Source organism: Silene latifolia, chromosome X, assembly GCF_048544455.1.
Source record: "Silene latifolia isolate original U9 population chromosome X, ASM4854445v1, whole genome shotgun sequence".
Lineage (NCBI taxonomy): Eukaryota > Viridiplantae > Streptophyta > Magnoliopsida > Caryophyllales > Caryophyllaceae > Silene > Silene latifolia.
The window spans coordinates 345,866,110-345,875,909 of NC_133537.1; positions in this window are offsets into that span (position 1 = coordinate 345,866,110).

Sequence of the window (9,800 nt, forward strand, 5' to 3'; positions counted from 1 at the left end):
GATGACAACAACAGTGACGGAGATGATAAAGCGACGATGAGAAAGAGACGATGAGAAAGAGTGTGTTTGTGTGTTTGTGTTTGTGGCTGTATGTAGCTGATCTGTGTTTGTGTGGTATATATTGTGGTATTTGGAAAGTATTGACAACGATTATTACACATAAACCCGTTGTCATTAGATAATATATTAACAACGGTTCCTTTGACAACAGTTCCTTTGACAACCGTTGTTAAAAAGTATTAACAACGGGTTCTAATATAACCGTTGTAATTACTTTTCACTAATTTTGAGCCAAATTATTAACAACGGTTATAATGTATTACAAAGTAAACTGTTGTTATTAGTTTTTATATTAACAACGGTTATGTAAGTTTACCCGTTGTTAAAACTAATAACAACGGGTGACAATATACAACCGTTGTAATTAAGTTTAGTAAAATTGCGCGGAAAAACAATAATTCATTCAACAACGTCTTTTCGTAATTTTCGTGAATAAGCGTTGTTAAAGGGCCGTTGTGGTTGCCTAGTTTTGTAGTAGTGTGTCTAAATAGAGGAGAGAGATGAAACTTGCAAAAAAGAAAGAAATGAAGTCTAGTAAAAAGATAAAAGAATGTTTAAAGGAAGAAGATGAAATCCGACAAAGGAGAAAAGCGTGGGCCCACGCTAGAAATAACCCGCAACAAGTTAAAAAAATACTGAGGGGACGTTTAGTATGGGGGTGTTAAGAAAGGGAAAGGGAATCAAATGCTTCTATTCCCTTTGTTATTGTTTGTTTGGACCTTTTAATCACTTGTTTACTCCTTTCTTTCCACAAAAGGGTATCCCCATACCCTTTCCCCCTTCATTCGTCTCACCACCAACCTCCTCCTCACCATTATCACCTAAAACCACCTTGTTGAACCACCCACTACCCACATCGCCGATGAGCAAGCCTACCACCGACACCGTGGCCGGCGTTGACGAGCCTCCAACCAAATAAATTAGCCTTATTCCACTTGAAGATATTTGATGGAGAATTTTTATGATAGATAAGATTATTCTACTTGTATGTGTCTTATTCTTTTAGTTATAAGGGGGATAAAAAGTTAAGATTTAGACAATATGGTTAGTATAGCTTTAAACTTGTAAAGACTTATTCGTATATAGTATATCATAATAAATGAGATAATAAAAATTAATTTAATTTTGACATACATTTCACTTTTATCAGTTATCACCATCACCAACCGACGACCACTTGATAAGGTTGTTTTCAATCGTTTGCCTTAATCAAAATAAATCCTATACTACTACTAACAAAATAGCTAGTGGTAAGTTAGGGTCGAATCCACAGGGAGGCGGTGATTATCTAGTTCGTTTATATTTAATTCCGTCTTAAAGGTAACAATTTTATGGGGTTTGATTGAGATTGTTTTCTAACAACTAATAGCAATTTAAATAAAGATGATAAATAATAATATTAAAGAGTCTAGGGATTTGGGTTCACTAGGTAGTCATCAAAGGGTAGGATTTAATTCGTTGATTGAGCAATTTATATTGTCGAAAGTCATATGATCGGTCGATTCTAATATGTCTTTTTAGATCTAACTTAACATGCGATCGCTATCATTAAGTTGGTCTAATTCAATTATCGTGGCCTATACTAGTCTTAACCCGGTCGGTGATAATCCTAGTTTATGCAAGACTAATTAATCAATTCTGATCAGTAATCAACTAATTAGAAGTAATACGATAATTGAACAACAATAGAAAGCAATTTAACAATCAATTCATAAGTAACCCCTTTTCTAACAACCTAGATCCCCTTTCACCCTAGATAGGAGATTTAGCTACGCATAATAGAAAGAAGAACAACAATAACAATAATAAGAAACATGATTGCAAGCATAAAAGATGAACAATGAAATAAATGATTAATAATAAAGGAAAGATTAAGAACAATACCGTAAATAGCTAGATCCGGAAGTAGGAACAATAAATAAACTAAACTAAGTATTTGAGAGAGTTTTCTAAGGTAGCTATATTAAACCTACTGAAAATAAAGCATCCCATAACCTAGGGTACGAGTTTTGGTATTTTTAGCAATACATAACCGACTTAAGGAAAGTTGCGGGAATTATAAAATTGGAAGGTTCCTCGATCGAGTCGAGAGTGACTCGATCGAGGCACCAAAGTTCAAGAACACCCAACTCTTGACATTGCGAAATTTAGTTGATTAGGTTGGTTCCTCGATCGAGTCGAGAGTGACTCGATCGAGCATGAAGTTCCTCGATCGAGCCAAGGTTGACTCGATCGAGGCACCAATTTCATGCTTCGCGCACTGAACTTCAAACGGCCTCCATTTCTTCGTTACTTGTCAGAAACAAGCGATTTTTGCGGCGTTGGAAAACTAAGAGGATAGGCTTTCACCTCCAATTGGAATCACTTGAAAATCTGTTGTAGAACTCGAGATATGGCTCTTCAAAGTAGGCACTTGTAATAAGAAGCTCTTTTCTTCGTGTTTTCTTCTTAACTTCTCTTCCTTCGTTCTTATGGATTCTCGTGCCATGCTTCGTGTATCCCTTCATGCTCACTCCGCGATGCCCATTTCATTCCTTTGCTCCTCAAATGCATCATTCCTGCATTAAACATCAAAAGGCGGAAGTATCGACATTCTAACTTAAAAGGCATGTAAATGCTATAAACTAGCACGAAAACCGTATCAAAAGCAATTAAGGGGAGGCATAAATATGTATATAATTATGACTCATCACCACTAGTCCACCCTTGTCACTCCAGCAACCTTAACCCAGCCAATAACCACAACAAAAATACGACAACAGCGCACCACACATCTTCACCACTACAATATGTTGAACAATTTTTTAGCCGTCGGACATCGTATATCTTCTTATATCTCCTTTGGCCCTTCCTCCAAACCCATAACCTGAATGAATATCAAATTAATTGAGTCTCATAAACCCTCAAACCCAAATCTCCTTCCTCGACTCACCTTTTAAACCCCAAATCCTAATTTCCCAACTAAATTCATTCATCTCTTCCTTAAACCATCCTCGATTCACATTTAAACCCTAATTTCTAAATCAAAACCCTCAATCGATTCACTTAATTTCATTCCTCTCTGTCTTTGATATTTAACATAGCAAAACCCTAATTTTTTTATTCGAATTCGTCGAAGTTAACAAGTTTTTGTCGTCTCCAAATCTCACACTCTTTAACGTGGAATCTTACGCCTCAAAGGTATATGTATGCTTGTTAATTGTAGTAAGTTTCGATTTTGTTTTTAATTTGGTCTTTTATCACTTTTACTATGATCGCCTTCTTACCCGGTGCCGTCAAATGATGGTTAGACACTTATTGTGAAGGCGTCAAAATAAATCCCGTTGTTACAAACCAACTCGACCTCCATCCTGCAAGTTGCACTCACCATTCCTTTGTTGTAATTGTCGAAACTACGTAAAGCCCGTTGTTACAAACCAACTCGACCTCCATCCTGCAAGTTGCACTCACCATTCCTTTGTTGTAATTGTCGAAACTACCCATAAAATACGTTGGGCTAAAAGGAAGGATATCCGTGCCAAACAAGATATAAAGATTGGCCTCCTTTGGCTACTCGGTGAGTTTCCTCCCTCGTTGACAATGCGCAACTTAATAATAGCTCTAAATGATTCGAAATGGAATGGAATGATTGTAGCAACCAATGGAACCTTTCCGTTTAAAGTGTGCTCCGATTATCTACAAATTGGTTTTGGAGCGTTTGATGAGGTAGAGAATTTGGGGATTATTCTCGACTATCTAGAGAACACATGACCAGTTCTAGGTAGTTTTTATCCTAGTCCATGCTACAATCCGGGTCGGAACCGAGTTTACGTCAGGGATCAAGAAAAACAAAGAGTTGCATGTCCCGAATGTAGAAGACCTTTGACTTTGCGACATGCTGTTTATGTGTTAGGAACCGTACTAGCTTATGTTGATGCGTGTATTCTGTGTCATTAGAGTCTTGGGTATTAGATGTATATATGTTGAAACTTACGTGTCAGCAACCTAAAATTTTTTGAGTTTCTTAAGTATTGTCTTAGAGGTCTCTTATTAGAGTTTCTATTATTATCTCTACAATAGTGAATATTATTTATTTTTCTCGCATAAATAATAAACGGTATGTGTGTATGTATTTATCTTCTAACTTCATTGAAAGAAATATTGTAATCATATGTAAATAAATTACTATATGTAAAAATTAAAGCCTTATAATAATAAACCTAACTATAGATTTGACAAAATACTAATAAATCGTGGCAAAATTATAATAACCCGTGGTAAATGTAAGTATATTGTGACAATATATAATAATAAAACGTAACAAAATTATACTCCTTTCCATCCAAACCAAAGGTAACACTTACCTTATTTAGAGCATCGAAACGAAACTACCCATTTCTTTTTAGTAAAAAAACATTACTAAAACCCCCTCACAGGCTCACATACCCTTATTATTTACATACAATGCTATTGTGTTTGTGGCCCTTTTTTATTTAAAGTGCAAGTGGACTTATTATATTTCTAATACTACCTTTACCTTTTCCATTTTTTCTTAAAACAAGTCCCCTCCAATGTTACCTTTGGTTTGGATGAAGGGAGTAGTAATTACCTTTAAATTTACATACAATCTCATTGAAAACGGCGATATCCGTCACAAGCTTGTGACGGATACTGTTTCCTCTCACAAAATACCCATTAAAGGTGAGTGAGGAAGTACATGAGGGGTGCCCTACCTTGTCCCCTCTCCTTTTTTGTGAAATGTTTTTAACTTGTGACGGAATTAGTCTGTCAAAAGCAAGACGCTTTGTTAAACTTATAGTCTAATAATAAATCAAATCATGTCATGATGTATATTATGTTTTGGATAAATAATTTCCTCTATTTGTAAACCTAGAGTTTAATTAAACTATATCATTATTAATGAGTATGAAAAATTACTATCAATATTTACCATTTTATGCCTCTATCTTCTGCAGTACCAAGAAAAATAAAGTAAAAAAGCGACAAATTAACATTTAATACTGCATATACACATGCAAATATAAATAGAAGCAAAGTTATAATGAAAAGGAGTAAAAAGAACACAAACTGCCGCAACTCGCAATATTCAATTATTTGTCTGCGGTGATCACTACCATAAACAAGATTTAGGTCTGGCCTGTAGCACAGATTGGATAAAAATTAAAACGGGTCATTTTTCTGTAAATAATTCTCAACAGTCTCCAAATTCTTTTTTCCATCAATTGCCCAAAGTCAACAACTTTAAACGGGAAGGTTCCATTCATTTTAGACTTGTAATGCTATTATCAAGTCACACATAGTTAATGCCGGAGAAAAATTCTCAACTAGCCAACGGTACAGATGTTAATCCGTAAGTTTTGTTTGACATGAATGACGTTCTTTTTAACCCAAAGGAATTTTTGGACAGATTCGACAATCGAAACAAATGAATGATGAGTGCAGTTACCGAGATATGACAGAGGTCTAATTGATTTGTAACTGCGGGATTTATTTTTAATCCGTTAAAATCACCGTTTTCCGTGATTTCTTGATACTCAGACTATAATTGACAAGGTAGACGCGGTAAAAGAATACTATAAAGCATGAAATATCAAAGAATTAACAATTTAAAAGACCAAATTCAAAACAAAATAAAACTTTATCGCATTGAATTACTGTCAATTTTCATTTCTACCACCTGCTTTAATTCATATAGCTATATCTCCATCTAATTCATCATCTTTCTAAATAATAGATCTAGTGCATAGATAATATATAGAAAAAAAAATGACAGAGTTTGAATCCAAGGTGGGCAGAAGATTCCAGGGGGTCGGGATGGGGTTACAATTTGGGTATCTAACTCCCTTCCAAATCACCCAACCAAACATTATAATGGATTGAAACCATCCAAATCCATTTCAAAAGATCTAACCAAACATCCCTAAGAATAAGAGAGTTGAAATGTTTCCCTCAAAAGAGATTTCATTAACATATCAACTCTTCATGAAACTATAATTTTTTTTTTTTTTGATGAAAACACCATAAGGTGTTACTATAGCATAGATAAATCAAAAAGTACAGCGTTCTGAGCACTCGTCGGTAAAGAGTCCGACCATTCTACTCGACCAGTAATTCTAGGTACGATATGAGCTAAGCAATGCGCTACACAGTTATTGACTCGACTAGTGTAAGACCATAAAACCGACTCAAAATCATTACAGAGGCTTAAAATATCCTCAACAACTTGTGAAAAAACACTTCTTCCGCTCCGCTTCTCCTTAAGAGAATCAACCAGCTGCAAACAGTCGCTTTCCATTACCACCTTCCGCAATCCTTTCGCTTTCACCTCATTTAGACCCTCCCACATTGCCACCGCTTCAGCAATACTCGGCTCCCAATACTCAGTTCGAACAATGGCGATCCCCCACAGCAACTCCCCTCCTTCTCCACGGCATACCATTCCCGTACTTGTCCCTTCTCCTTCCTTTGCACCCGCATCCACATTTATTTTGACATAGCCCCTTGGAGCTGCCCTCCACGCCTCCACTACCTCCCCACTCCCACGACGACCAGGCCCCCCCTCCTCCTTTCCGAGAACAACCTCCTGCCCCTTCCCCCTCACCCTCGTGCAACACATCACATACCCGTCTGACAACCCTTTCCGGTTCCACCTTTACCCCATCAAAAACTACCTTATTCCAGTGCTCCCAAATTGCCCAACACCCCAACGCAAACTTCCCATACTCCGCTTCACTGATCTCCCTCCACCTCTCCTCCACCCAGAGCCGTACACCACCCATTCTTTCCTCCTCCTCACGTCCTAACTCCAGTTGCTCCCACACCCACCGCGCCACCCTGCAATCTCTAAACAAGTGGATACTAGACTCGTCAGATAAATTACATCAAGGACAAGAAGAGGACTCACCTTTCACTCGAGCAGCGATGTTAGCTTTGGTTGCCAGAGCCTCATTACACAGCTGCCAGAAGAATAGTTTTACGCGTGGCCAGACCGGTACTTTCCAAACCTTGTTCCAGAGCTATTTCAAATTAGTCGAATCCGACTGTTCCGCCATATCGAGCCATTCCCCCGCCAACATACGATAAGCAGATTTTACCGTATAAATCCCATCACGCTCCCCACTCCAATACCACCTATCCTGCGGCCTATTTGGACTTAGGCGAATATTAGTAATACGTTCTCTTTCAAAAGGAAGGAAAAACGCATTGATTCGCTCCACATCCCAAGCAGATTTCACCATATAAATCCCATCACCCCAGATCCGTATATCGTTTCTGCTCCTCCACTTCCCCAACTCCGAGAATACCCGCCACCCTAGCCCGCTGCTCCCGTGACACCCCTTGACTGAACGAGACTGTTGTTTTCTCAAGGCTAACCAGCTGCCCTGAGGCCGACTCGTACTGCCGTAGCACATTGTTAATAATCTCAGCCTCCTCCACCGTAGCTCGAGCAAAGAATATGCTATCATCAGCGAATAGCAAATGAGATATAGTAGGAGCACTCCTTGCTATACGGATTCCATGGATTGTGTTCGCTTCAACAACTCGTCTCATGAGATTAGACAACGCCTCCGCACAGAAAATGAATAAATAAGGGGACAAAGGGTCACCTTGTCTTAGTCCTCTAGTCGGCCGAAATTCCTCCGAAGGTGAGCCATTAATAAGAACCGAGAAGGTGACAGTAGAGACACAGTCCATCACTCGTCGTATCCACTCACCATCGAACCCCACAGTCACAAGAACCTCTCGCAAAAAGGACCACTCCACCCGATCGTAAGCTTTTGCCATATCCAGTTTAATTGCCATATGACCGTCCGTCTGTCTTGAATTTTTCATGTGGTGAAACAGCTCGAAGGCAATTAGGATATTATCCGTAATCAGTCGCCCCGGCGTGAAAGCACTCTGATTCTCCGAGACAATATCTCCTAAAAACAGCTTCAATCGGTTGGCTAGGACCTTTGACACGATTTTATACACTACATTGCAGAGGCTAATGGGTCGGAAATCCCGCATTTTATCAGGAGCCTTTTTCTTTGGGAAAAGAACAATATTCGTTTTGTTAAACTCTGATGGTGAAATCTCCCCTCGCAAAATGCCCAGGACCGAGGCAACCACATCTGGACCAATTACATGCCAATATGATTGATAAAATAAGCCGTTCATTCCATCCGGACCCAAGTCTGCTGCTCCGTGATAATGCTCGCTACCATCATACCATCATGACCATTCGGGCAAGGAGAAATCACTCTCCCATTTTGTGTACTCGGCACCCAAGCTTCACCCCAGATTCGCGTATTGTTGCCGTCCCCAATCCTCCGGCGCAGGCCCTTCTCCAGAACTCCACGAGCCTCCATAATACTTCGCCAAGTATAGCTGGGATTGTGCCCCAAAGTGGCTCCAAGGAAATCGCTCCCCGAGTAGTACTTCGCTTTCATCATTCGAGCCCACAAACTGTCCGGGCAAGTCAACAGTCGCCAAGCTTGCTTTGCTAACAGTGCGAGATTAAATAACCGAAAATCACGGAACCCAATGCCCCCACTTCCCTTCGGCTTACACATCTTTTTCCACGCGACCCACGAAATACCCCTCTTTCCCTCCTCATGGCCCCACCAGAAACGCGATATCATCGATCGAAGCTCGTCACAAAAATTGACTGGGATTTTGAAAACACTCATAACGTAGGTAGGAAGAGAATTGGCGACTGCCTTTATGAGAACTTCCTTACCTGCCCTGGACAATAATTTCCCGCGCCAACCTTGTAGCCTTTTGCTCAGCTTATCTCGAATAATATCCGTAATGACTTTTTTAGACCTTCCTATCACAGTAGGCAAGCCCAAATATCGTTTCTGCTCCTCCACTTCCCCAACTCCGAGAATACCCGCCACCCTAGCCCGCTGCTCCCGTGACACCCCTTGACTGAACGAGACTGTTGTTTTCTCAAGGCTAACCAGCTGCCCTGAGGCCGACTCGTACTGCCGTAGCACATTGTTAATAATCTCAGCCTCCTCCACCGTAGCTCGAGCAAAGAATATGCTATCATCAGCGAATAGCAAATGAGATATAGTAGGAGCACTCCTTGCTATACGGATTCCATGGATTGTGTTCGCTTCAACAACTCGTCTCATGAGATTAGACAACGCCTCCGCACAGAGAATGAATAAATAAGGGGACAAAGGGTCACCTTGTCTTAGTCTTCTAGTCGGCCGAAATTCCTCCGAAGGTGAGCCATTAATAAGAACCGAGAAGGTGACAGTAGAGACACAGTCCATCACTCGTCGTATCCACTCACCATCGAACCCCATAGTCACAAGAACCTCTCGCAAAAAGGACCACTCCACCCGATCGTAAGCTTTTGCCATATCCAGTTTAATTTCCATATGACCGTCCGTCTGTCTTGAATTTTTCATGTGGTGAAACAGCTCGAAGGCAATTAGGATATTATCCGTAATCAGTCGCCCCGGCGTGAAAGCACTCTGATTCTCCGAGACAATATCTCCTAAAAACAGCTTCAATCGGTTGGCTAGGACCTTTGACACGATTTTATACACTACATTGCAGAGGCTAATGGGTCGGAAATCCCGCATTTTATCAGGAGCCTTTTTCTTTGGGATAAGAACAATATTCGTTTTGTTAAACTCTGATGGTGAAATCTCCCCTCGCAAAATGCCAAGGACCGAGGCAACCACATCTGGACCAATTACATGCCAATATGAAACTATAATTTTAATCAAACTCTAAACTAT